The sequence below is a fragment of the Lycium ferocissimum genome, chromosome 9 (genome assembly GCF_029784015.1).
Source record: "Lycium ferocissimum isolate CSIRO_LF1 chromosome 9, AGI_CSIRO_Lferr_CH_V1, whole genome shotgun sequence".
NCBI lineage: Eukaryota > Viridiplantae > Streptophyta > Magnoliopsida > Solanales > Solanaceae > Lycium > Lycium ferocissimum.
The window spans coordinates 12,815,602-12,828,462 of NC_081350.1; the positions used below are offsets into that span (position 1 = coordinate 12,815,602).

The window sequence follows — 12,861 nt, forward strand, 5'->3', positions numbered from 1 at the left end:
ATGTTTTCAATCTTCAGGTGTTTTACTTAGAAGCTTGTGAGTCTGGAAGCATGTTTGATGGTCTTCTTCCCGAAGGTCTAAATATCTATGTCACGACTGCATCAAAACCCGATGAAAACAGTTGGGGAACATATTGTGGTATGAGTGGTAAAGGTGAACCCTGCTTGGTAGAGTGTCCCCCTCCCGAGTTTAATGGTGTTTGCCTGGGAGACTTGTATAGTGTTGCCTGGATGGAGGATAGGTATGGACAACTCTCTTGTGGTCATTTCTCCAATATGCAGAGAGAAATAAAGTGATAGTTGATGTACAATTTATTGATGATAGATCAATTATCCCATGTGAGCTATATTTGTCAAAAGTCACTGCATATATATTTTTCTGTTTTCCTCTTAACTCCCAGAAAGTGCAATAACTTAATCGAGATGAGTGTGTCAAGTAATTAAAGATTCTTGTACATATTTCATTAATTCTAGGATTACAATTTAAAGATGAATTTGATTTTGTTATTACGTCAAACTTATTAACTGACGTCAAACTTATTAACTGTCTGTATTTGTGAATAGTGATGTGCAAGATCGACATTCTGAGAGTTTGGCAGGGCAGTATAGCCGGGTAAGAGCTTGTGTTGTACTTGCGGACAAACTGTGCATATGCTTTAATCAATTTGTTCAAATATACTAGTGTAAGATCAATTTATTTCGTGTTCTAAAGGGAGATTTATAATTTCATTGTGGATATGCTCATCAGGTTGCAAATAGAACTGCCGCCAACCTAACATATGGATCCCATGTCATGCAATATGGTGATATCGTGCTAAGTTCTGACGCTCTTTCCGAGTATATAGGTGTTGCTTCCTCAAACCACAGTCATGCCTCTGTGAATGCCATGTCATACTCGAAATCATCGTCAAGGAATGTGGGTCAACGCAGTGCTGAGATTTTCTATTTGTTTTCTAAAGTATGGTTCTATATCTCTTTTTAATTTGCAATAAAATCGATGAGAAATTCTTCTTCCAACACCACAAGATTTCGATTTGTTCTTTTTGAATGTTTCAGTACCAAGGTGCTCCCGAAGGCTCTGCTGAGCATTTAGCCATTCGTGCGAGACTTATTGAAACTATTGCAAAGAGAAGTCAAGTGGATAATAGTGTAAAACATCTTGGAGAGCTTCTGTTTGGAGTTGAAAATGGTAATGAGGTACTACAGAGTGTTCGACCTGCTGGACAACCACTTGTTGACGATTGGGATTGCCTAAAATCATATGTAAGCAGTGAACCTAACTATAAAGGCCAAATTCTTTGTGGCACTTTAGTAGAATTTGTTTTTTCGTTCTTATGTCGAGAATGTGACTAGTCTTTTCACATGTATAGGTGAAGACGTTCGAGGCACATTGTGGAAAATTAACCTCGTACGGAAAGAAACACATACGTGGAATCGCCAACATCTGCAATGCTGGAATTGAGAGTGGGAAAATGGCTGATGCAACTGCACAAGCATGTCCTTGATAGTAAAGGGTACTCTTGGCAAAGATTAATGTATGCCACTAAGTTTGTTCATGGCTGCAAAATTTCACTTTCAATAGATAGCAACAATGAGAATAACATAAATGTTGAGTGTTGACAAGCACAATCTTATCTATATATAGTCGCCATGTAGTAAATTAAATAAAACTTTTGTCGGGTTCTTATTTATATATAATTCTAAGTCTTCTTATTCTGGAACAATTTTGAATCAAAATCACGAAGGAAGACCAAGTCCAAATACCCAAAATTTTGAAATTGCCAAGTATAAATGATTTGCAACTTTCACATTTGATATAAATGTCATGTAATTCACGAAGAGAGAGAAAAAGAAAAAGGCAGAGAACATAAGCTCGACTTTCAAATACTCTTGGTTCTTCAGATTCAATTTCAAATACAAAATATTATATAAACACCTAACAATTTCATTATGCATGGCTTTCCTTATGAATAGAAAGTCTCAATCTTTTTCCTATACCGAACAAAGTAAAGGGAACTTAGAAAAAATTTATAATAACAAAATCAAGAATAAACGTATAAGGCAAGACATGCACATTAAAAAAATTAAAATCAAATGTATAAAAATGTTAAAATTAAATAGCCCCACAAATTATCGGGCAACATCTTTCTATTTTGTTCTTTTTACCATTCAAATGAAAAAGAAAATTATAAAATGGTTAAATCACACTATTGATTTGTGTCTCTGCACTTATCATCTAACCAAGAATAGTAATTGTTATCATAAATGGAGCAAAATTTTAGTCTTTTCCTTTACGATAAATTTCAATATAATAAAATGTCTAACATAGTTGTTCTTTTTTAGAAATTTGTAAGCAACCTTTTGTTTGTTGGGACCATCCAAATCAAGAACGAGACATCACAGATTAACTTTTGCATTAAATTAACCTCAAACGAAGAAAATATAATCTATTGTTGTGCATAAATGTCTTCTTCCTTCAAATGAATCTCGATATCTTAATAAGATCGAACATAATTCAACTTTATTAATATCAATATTTTTCATTTCAACATGTTTTGACCATTCAAATAAAACATATATACACGAGGAAACCTTATACGATTTGATAAAAGATAATAACTTTGTACTAATACGTGCGCTAAACTTCAAACAAAGGAAATATAGTTTATTGTGCTAATGTATGATCAATGCCAAAATTTATCCATGTGGCCTTGGTTTTGTCGTTACATCTCTTCTCCTCTCGGTTATCTTAATATACCAAGTCTAGTTAGACATGCCATTTTTCTATAGAATTTCCCTCAAGACTGCAACATTATTATATTTTCCTTTCAATTTATACGATGTAGTTTGATTAAGAAATGAGTTGTTTTAAAAATATATGATCTTAAACATGTCGTACCATTTTTTGAAATATTGAAATATATCAAGATTAATAAAATAATAGTGTCATATAGACAGGCCAGAAGTATTTCTTTTCTCCTCATTTTTAAAATAACAATTATATTATTACCAAAAGTGTTATGACAAACAGTAAGTTTCAACTAGTTTATTATTTTTAGCAAAAGATGTACTCATCTGACGAAAAAAATGATAAGAAAGAAGAAAGAAAATAGAAAAAATAACAAAAAATAAATAAAAATAAAACTGAATGTAAAATGTCGCATGGGTGTTCTTTTTTTTTTTTTTACTTTCTAGCTTCCATGCACTACAATATGAAGAAAGTAAAGCATCTCTTCATGTCACTTGACACTATAGAAATGTTGTATGTTTTTTTATGTCTCATTCAATGTGGGTATGGTATTGTTACCTGCTTTGTTTGTTTGTTCTTGGGTAAACTACCTTTGGGGTCTTGGGCAAAATCTTTTGCATCTAGTGATTGTACTTGACTACTTGTTGAGGAGGAGAAGGTGAAAACAATTTGGAATCTGATTATTTGGGTGTTTGGAAAAATAAAAAAGAGATTAAAATAGATTAAAAAGTGCTTAAAATAAGCTAAAAACAAGAAGTTGGGAACTCCAACTTTTTTCTTTTTAGCTTAAAAGCCATCAACGATTTTACTCTTTTATCCCTTATATTTTCTTCTAATTCCAATATTACCCTCACTACCAGTGGCGAAGCCAGGATTTCCGCCGAGAGGGTTCAAAATATAAAAAAGTAAACTTACGAAGAAGCCTAAGGGGGTTCAACATCTACTATATATACATACAAAATAATTTTTAATCTTGTAAATACAGTGTTTTTTCACGAGGAGGTTCGGATGAACACCCTCGGCATAGTGTGGCTCCGCCACTGCTCACTACTAAAAAAGTGCTTGACAACACTTGTGTACCAAACACATCAACAACTTATTTTCAGCTTCAGCATTTTTATCCAAACACGTAACTGTTTATTTATAAAATAACTTTCAACACTTTAAAAGTACTTTAAACATTTATGCTTAAAAAATGTCCATTGAAATTTTACTTAATCAGTTCCTGAGAGGAATCAGATGGACGGACTCTGACAATGTCCATTAATGGAAGGTGTGGAGTTGTACTATTGTTATCAGAGAAAACTATTGAGTTTGACGGTCCAAAATTAAATAAAAAAAAAACAAAAAAAAAACTGCTCCCTCCTTCCCAATTTACAGTTCAGTGATTTGGTTTGTAAGCTGAGAGGAATCAGACGGAGCCATGTTTTTGGAGTTGTTGGAGTTACTCCTGACAAGCTGGCTGTTTTTTGGGCTTTCACCATTAATGGAATGTGTGGAGTTTTACTATTGTTATCAGAGAAAACTACTGAGTTTGACGGTCCAAAATTAAATAATATTTTATTTCTATTAAAAAACTGCTTTTTTTAATTTTACTTTTTTATTATTTTTATTTTATAAAATGTCCTTCCCATTATTTATACGCTCGTATTTTTTAATTTTTTTATTTTAAGAAGTTTCATTTTACTTAATATTGGAAAGAATGAGTTTAATAAAGAAAAAGATTTTTTAATTTTTTTTTTAAATTACTTTTTTCGAAACTTACATGTTGGAAGAGGAGTATTATGTTGAACTTTTTCTTTTGAATTTTGAATTTAGGTTATATTTTCAATTTTGGTTATTTGCTTTCACATTGCATGTTGTTTATTTTTTACTTACATTTGATGGATTTTTTGTGTCAAACATTTGAATAATGTTATGGCATTATATTTATTAATATTATTTTTTTGTCAAACATCCAATCCATGACATTCTCACAAAAAAGTCTTCTTTTAAGTTTTATAATTAATTAAAATTAAATATTAATTTGAAAAATATATATCAATTATTTTTGTCAATATTAGTTACAAATATATGATTATTAATTAATATATTTTCAAGAAACAATGTGTTATTAAATAACTAATTTAATATCATTTATAAAGGTAATATTTTTTTAAATATTAATTTTAAATTTTTTATAATTAAATTTTATTTTTAAATTAGCAATTAAATTGGGAAGGGGAGTATTAATATCGTCCCACCTTATTAAATGCTAATCAATATTAACTCTAAATTCATTTTTCTTTCATCCCTGTTAATTTAGAATGGTAAATATCGACTGCTTTCTTCATTCATCGCTCCAACCCGACCCAGTAGAACCTTTGTTTCCCATAGCCTGTAATGGTTCAATCAATCCCTTATTACTAAGCCATCATGTGACAATACCATCACAACAAATTTCACTTAAGCAGTCTCATTTACAAAGATTCTCTTGTAATCGTGAGGTGGACCAATCTTCATTATTAGACATAGCCATTAAATCAAAGATAATCTATTAATGTTGGAATATAGAACGCTAGAACTTCTTATTGATTTTTAATAACTTAATAATTAATACAAAGATCTTAAGGAGTTTGAATCTCATTTTTGGGACGATTTGGTAAAAATTTGAGGTGGTTTGCATAGGAATTTGAGCCAAATTCAAATTAGAAGATAAACATTGAAGAAGATGAAATGTGTATCCCCTATGTATCTTCGTGTATCCCATGCGTATCATTTGTGTATCCCATGTATATCTCCTATATATCCATGTATTGTGAGATACATATGTCGCCAATACAAAATTTGAACCCGATTTTCACTATGAATTTTGACTCCAAACTAATCTAAATCACTTTTAATCTTCCTCAAATTTTGTATATTGCCTTGCTTTGTATATTGACATACGCAATGAATGGTTAAATGATTAAGGGGATGTTTGGTTGCTGGTTAGAGAAAAATTATTTGTGTATTAAAACTTGCAGAACTTAAGTACATTATTTGGTTACAAAAATGAGAAAAAATAAACCCAACACAAAATCTAACATAAGTTATACAATGTTTGGTTGGGTTTTTTCTCTTTCCACATGAAACATGCCATTGCTAATACAATGTTTAGTTCATGTTTTTCATTTCCGCATAGCTAATACATGTATAGGTATGAGAGAATCCATGTACTAATTTATGCATAATAAAAGACGGAACAACTAATACATGACTAAACCCTACATAACTAAATTCTGCATAACTAACCCTGCATAACTAATACCTGCATCTAATTATCCCTATATTACTAATATATGCATAACTAATTTATATATTACTAATACATGCATAACTCTAACCAGCAACCAAACGATCTCTAAGTGGTTGTAGACTTTTTATATTATTGGTCATTCCTGTAGTTCTCCCCAATAAGCAAAATGAAACCCTAGGCACTCTCCTCTTGCCTCTCTCCTTTGAGACCATGGAGATTTAGGGCAGCCATGGCTACCACCGTCTCTCTCCGGCCTTTGGCTGTGGGAGAGCCTCCCCAAAACCCTACAATCAACACTACAAACCCTACTTATGCCGATAGATTGAATCAAACAAAATCAACCGTTAACTTTTCTCAAACTAGTTTGATACCATGGAAATATATCAAGTTGTGGCCGTAATGTTTCGTGGGTATGTGTGTGGTGTTGTGAATTCCTACATTAAAATTTGTGTTGGATGAACGACAAACTTTCGTATGTTGGTGTTTGGAGGAGGAACTTCATTAAGCCATTGTGGTTAAACTATCCACGGGATCACCGAATTTGCCAACTTTAAGATCGATTTTGCCTAAGTTCCTCGGCATTAAGGGACATTGTCTCGTCGGGTTGCTTGCTCTCGTATGGATCAATATGATGATTTTGTGGCTACATTATCAAGAGGCGTGAATTATTTCATGCACAACGGCAAAGACCATCAAATTAGGATTTTCCCATGGACTATTGGATTCAACCCTAAGGAGGAGACTTCACGTGCGGGAGTATGGATTTTGTTTCCAAACCTATCGACTGATTTTTTGCTAAGAGATCTTTGCTTTCCATTGCTTCAGCAGTCGGAAAACCTATTGTTGTGGATAAGGTCACCCAAGTGAGATCAAGACCTAGCACGGCTGGGGTTAGGGTGATCCTCGACTTATTGGACAAACATCTGGATCGTATTCGACTTCAAAGTGTGGACAAAGTCACGGGCAAAATTATTGACGAGTTTCAGGAGGCCGTGTTTGATAATTTGCCTCAATATTGCACCCATTGTAGGCATCAAGGTCATGATGAAAAAAAGTGCCGATTGTTAATTGGAAAAAACGTAGTGGTTCAAAAAGAAGATGTTGCGGCATTGGAGATTGAGGGAGCTTCGGTTGAGAAATTGCAAGGAGATGCACGTGATTATCTAAACACTAAGAAGCAACAACAAAAGGGAGCTAACATGGGAGATATTCCAGTAGGTCGAGCATTGGCTAGGGTGTCCGAAAACCTCGCTGAAAGCTCATGGGTTGGAAAGGAAGTTGCTCCAGATTTGCATTCTAATCCGAAAAGGGATGAGGGTAGTCCATTGGGAAATAGTAAATCTGAGGCAGTCCATTCTCTTGATATCAATGAAAATCGGGAGGTTTTGGTTGGAAAGGTGCAAGAGGTGGTGCAACAGGACAAAATTAACAAGTTGCCTAGTTTTGGTAATATGGGTGTCGCAGTTGGGAATTCAACAGTTTCCGAGCAGGCTATGGATTTGAACAATGCTAAAGAAGATGCTAGAAGTAAAGGCTGTATAGTGGTCTCACGCAAACAATCTGTTAGTCCTCAAATTGTCAAAGAACTTAATGTGACAAAGGAACAAGACATTGCAACAAAGGACACTGTGTGTCCTAACACTTTTGACGCTCAGGTAGAGAGGAGCACCAATCTACTTCAGGATGTTCTAAAAGTCATATTGCACATCCAAAATTGGCAAACATGCTAATGCAGCAACAAGTTGCAAGTTTGGTTTGTCCGGTCCCTGTCTTGAAGTCATTGGTGGTCACATTGAACACTTCGGCATTTGAGATCCCTACTCGCCCTAAATAGAGACAGTTTTGGTGATATGGTGAGAAACATGATGACTCTAAAAAAGATGCTAGAAGGGGCAGCAAGTAATGCCCAAAGAACTTAATGTGACAAAGGGAATGACAAGACGTGGATAAGATTGGCCTCCGCTCCAAAACATTTAAGCAATAACGTTAAAACGAAGAGTGACCAAAAACTGGTGAAGCACAGTATAAAGAGTTGGGCGGACATATGGAGGAGGATGGATAAGATTGGGTTTCATCCCCTTCAATGCGCAGCAAGTTGAGTCCAGTAGCCCCGACATTTGTGCCAAGCCATGCAATGGTTCTTCCATCTTTAGTTGCGGGTCAACTTGTGGCTCAAATGAGTGCACCTTTGAATGTAAGTGTTCCGAATAGTCAATTGACTCCTACTAATGTTCTTCATGCTTTAGTGTCACACGATATGGAAATTTTGAATGCTATGGATAATCCTACTAAAAGCAAGCCTATTGGAATTGCGGCCAAGCGGTATAAGCCAGGAGCTTTAGTGGAAGATCCTTTAGAGGCTTTTGATGGTGATTTGGGCTTTGACATATTTGATGAAGAAGATGAGAATGAAATATTGGATGAATGCTTTGCTAAGGTGGCTAGGGATGGAGATCTTTCACCTAGGCAACAAAGGAGTGGATTCAAGACAAAGAAGGAAGAAAATATAGTTGGGATGGTAAAGTGTTTGAGGAGGTTGTTCTAAGGCAACTGCCAATGAGAGTGACAAAACAGAAGGAGACAAGGTTAAACTACATCAACAAGTTCCAATAGATCCAAGAAGATTTGATGAAGTACCAAGAGATTTTGAAGCTGTTGGAAGAAGAAGACAAGGTGAAGAATCAGATTTTTATCGGGCTATATCTCCTAGAGGAATTCACAATTCCAAAAAAACAAGGGTATGACTCTATATTATTGCTTATTTTAATATTTCACTATATAAGTATTATCAGTTGTAATATCGTCATAGAGTGTGTTATAAACTCTGTGATGATCATAGAATATCTAGTGCTTTCTTCTTCTTAAAAAAAAAAAAAAAAAAAAAAGTAGTTCTCCCTAATTATTATTATCACTATAAATTATTGCAGTGTATTTTTTATTGGTTTTTGTGTTCTTTAGCTTTGGACTAGAACAGGGAGTACTGTAACCTTATGGTTGGCATCTAACTGGAGTAGATTTGGCATAAAGGATACTTTGAGTTTTCAATTGGCAAAATATCCGTTGATTTTTTTGCTTTATTTTTGTGTTTTAGATTAAAAAGTGTGTTCGGGGTTCCTTTTATAAATTTAAAGAGTTTGGGGTAAGTAAGGTTTCAAATTTATTACAATATACTTAAGTCTCTTTCTCTTCTCTTAAATACACTCGGAGCCCATTTGGATTGGCTTCATTTAGGTGCTTTTAAGCCAAATAGCTTTTAAGCACTTTTGTAATATTTGGGTAAAATAAAAAATTGCTTTTAAGCAAAAAAAAAAAAAAAAAAAAGGTCATAAGTTACAATTCCTAACTTATGGCTTTTAGCTTAGATCCCTTTCTCTTCTCATTTATCTCTCCAATCGGTCATCATTTCTCTCTCCAGTCGATCACCATTTTTCTCTACAGTCGATCACTATTTCTCCTCGTCTCTGTCACACTCTCCAGTCGTTGCTCGATTTAGACTTCATCGTTTTTAGGTATTTTGCCAATAACTTGTAGTTTGCTTGTAACCATTGTCTTTAGAAGCTGCATATTCTCTTGAATTAAGAAATAAATGTGTTTTTTTTTTCTCAAAGATCCATTCTTGGTTGATTCAACTTGGATAATATTTTTTTTCTGGTTCTTTCGAATAGCTTTGCTAGGTTGGGTTATGTTTGTTGTTTCTTGTTGCCTCGACCCATTTGATCTATTTCGTGACTTGTTGTCGATTATTATTATTTTTATATCGTTGTTGGTCAACGACACTCCATTGTTTGTATGTAGAGAACAAAAAATGATAAGTCATGGAGGAGGAAAATCCTTAAAGATAATGACCCACCACGCTGCTCTACAGAAGAAAATGACAAGAAGGATTCAGGTGCAACCATCACGCCATCACCATCATCATCGTCAATGGCCTTCACCTGACATACTCCTTTTGAGAAATGACATGGAGAGTCTCTTCAGGGGACTTGGCGAGGACAGACAACAGATGGAAATGCACATTCGTGGGATTGCACATTTTCTGCATGTAATCTTTGAAAGCCTCGGGGAAGAGCCTGATGATATGATCACCCTCCTCCTACCCCCCAGTAGATTAGTTTTCTTATGTACGTTGTTGTTAAACATTTATTTATGAAAGCATAGGAAGATTTTAGGCTTTTATAGATGATTGTTTTTACGTTTTCATATATATATATATATATATATATATATATATATATATATATATATATATATATATATATATATATATATATATATATACATTGGTATTAATTTCGGTTGTCTTTACTTTCTCGTCAAAAGCACCATGCAAATACAAAAAACTCTATAAAATATCAACTGAAATAATTTAAAATAAATCAACGAAAATAGGAAATTATGGACCAAAATAAAAGCCTAATGATCTATAATAAACAAAGCAGATAGAGACAACTTGTCAAAAACAGAAGCATAATGAACTACCGAAAACTCCAAACCCCAAACCTCAAATCCCTATTTGCAGAAGTCTTATGGACAATGGATAAATGTATCATAAACCGTCCCGTGTCAATGGTTAACATATATAGTTTTCTCTTAACTACACCATTTGTCAATAATCAATCACTTAGTATAAATAGGCTAGGCTACTCTTTGGCTAAATAAACAATAAATTAATAATTCAAATTAAATAAAAAACTTAACACTATTTAAATATGATAATAATAATTCATTATATCATATGAGAGTCCCCATCATTTGAAGAAGTATTATCAACGGTAACAGAAAACACCTTGTTCAAGTTCTAATCAAGCAAACAATTAACAATAGCTTCTGGAATTTGCTCATCCTTATGATCAGGTATAAGGCACAAATTCAATATTCTTTTATGCAACACCCAGTATCTATCCATAAAGTGAACAATCAAACACATATAATTTATTCCTTGCAACGATGTTCGTGTGTCTGCGGTAGGGCAAATTTTTAGTTGTATTACTCTTAGTGACTTCATCAGATTTTGTCTCAGTTCACCGTAAAGATCATACCAATATCTTGTTATTATTCTACGGGAAGGAAGTGAAAATAAATATTGGACTTGAATCATAAAATTCTTGAAATCTCCAAAGCTAAATGGTAGTTCATCCATAATTATCATCTCAACTAAATCCCTCCTAACTACTTCTTGATCGAATCTCCAAAGCAGCCCATACTTAGATTGAAAATTCAACTTTTGTTGAGCACAAATTTTAATGATAGGTTTATAAAATTTGTACCTTCTCAAATGTTGTTTCAATGTCGTTGTTTCATTATTTGTATTAGCACCATAAATTAGGTGACAATACATACATTTTGATTTACCAATACCATTTATAACGACCTTATCAAAATGATCCCAAGCCTCAGATCTAGATTGTATTTCTTTTCGTTTCTTTGTAACATGGGAGCCAAGCAAGTTGTCATTTCTATCATCTATATTAGGTAAGCTATCAGTTAACACCACAATTGCTCTACTTTCATTCGTTGTCTATCAAATATTAAAAGAGGAACTATAAGACCACAAGGGGAAAAAAATCAAAATTAATACAGTACTTTCAACACTCAACAATAGGGTTGGACATTAGAATCAGAATTATTGTCATTCATCTACACTTCTACAAATAAAAACTCAATAGACTATTCAACAGAACCAAACAAAAATAGCAAATAATATTTGAAAGACTATTTGACAGTAAACACACTGGTTGAAGGGCTAAATACTGTTTGAAGGGCTAAATAAAGGATATCTAGTATTTCTCTATTTTCATAATGGAAATTTAAATGATGAATAACAAAACGAAATAAATAAGATTACAATTTGAATTTGTGCTCAAATTTTCAAGTCAGACAATACCACATAGACATGAATATAATATGGCAATGACTATTTTCTAGCCATTCAACTTCATTATCTTTGTCAAGAATATTTTCTGAAGCCTCATTGAAGCAACTCACTTAACAACAGAATGAGATTGCCAGGAGAAAATCGCATTTTGTTATCTCTTCTCACTATTTCCTTAAAAAAATAAAGAAAGATATAGTACCATGACCGTTGACTCTGATCAGAATCCAGGTCGAAGTCATTGGAAGCTGGTCGAAACTCGAAAATGCTTATCGCTCTTAGCCTCACACTCTCAATTAGTCTAGTGCTTCAGAGGCAGTGAGGCATAAAGATATCGCACAAGGGCTAGGGTTACTAGGAGATGGATAATAGGAAATTATGAATTAGGATATAAAATATTGGGATGGGTTTGGATAGTTGGGTTGGATCGAAAATATTTTAAGATTAATAAAGTATTATCTATTGGGAGCACTAAAATATTATACCTCTTAAACCTATATCGTAGAAGATTAGTTAAACCAAAGAACCGGGACCCCAAAATCAGAACTGAATCGAACATCGAACTTTTAGGAGAAATCGAACTGAAATCAAACCAAAAAAACAAATCAATTTGGTCCAATCTGATTTTTTGGTATTTACACCCAACCCTAGTCCAGCCCAAGGTCGAATATAATTAAGTTTTGTGTGGACTTCCACAACTAAGATAATTTTGCGGTGGGGAATGCATTCCGGTGCGATGTCTCCGATTTAGACACCAGGCGCCAACCTTCCTAAAGGGCTCTGTCTTTATTTAGGTGAGGGCGAGTAGGTCGGCGACTAGCCAAAGACTTTCTATTTACCAATGAAAGATGATTCTTGATCTTGGTGCTTTGGTGCAGCTTGGCTCCGGTATTTTGAGGTAATGATGTAGGTATTTCTATATGAACAATTTTATGATGAAGGGGTGTCTACATGAGTAATAGAA

The 12,861-nt window shown here is 33.8% G+C and overlaps 1 pseudogene; it reads left to right on the forward strand.

Annotated features, from left to right (window-relative positions):
* The window catches only part of LOC132029656 (vacuolar-processing enzyme-like), a 57,728-nt pseudogene that overhangs the window by 2,070 nt on the left and 42,797 nt on the right, over positions 1-12,861 (forward strand).